The sequence below is a fragment of the Cherax quadricarinatus genome, chromosome 64, assembly GCF_038502225.1.
Source record: "Cherax quadricarinatus isolate ZL_2023a chromosome 64, ASM3850222v1, whole genome shotgun sequence".
Classification (NCBI taxonomy): domain Eukaryota; kingdom Metazoa; phylum Arthropoda; class Malacostraca; order Decapoda; family Parastacidae; genus Cherax; species Cherax quadricarinatus.
In genome coordinates this window covers 18,631,381-18,631,595 of record NC_091355.1, presented here as the reverse complement: position 1 = coordinate 18,631,595, position 215 = coordinate 18,631,381, and positions in this window count along the sequence as shown.

Sequence of the window (215 nt, the reverse complement as noted above, 5' to 3'; positions counted from 1 at the left end):
TTTATTTCCAATAAATTACGCAAAACAAATGTTTGAATTTTAATTTAGTTATCCTTGTCAAAATAAATTTAATACGTCTTCAACGTTTTTTCCTTTTGAAAACATCACTGGGGGCCTCACAGTACCTATAGCCCAGGCATACAAGATCTTAATCGGGCTCTGTATCCATCACAACCTGGTTGATCTGGCACATGGAGAAGATACTTTTCCAGTTT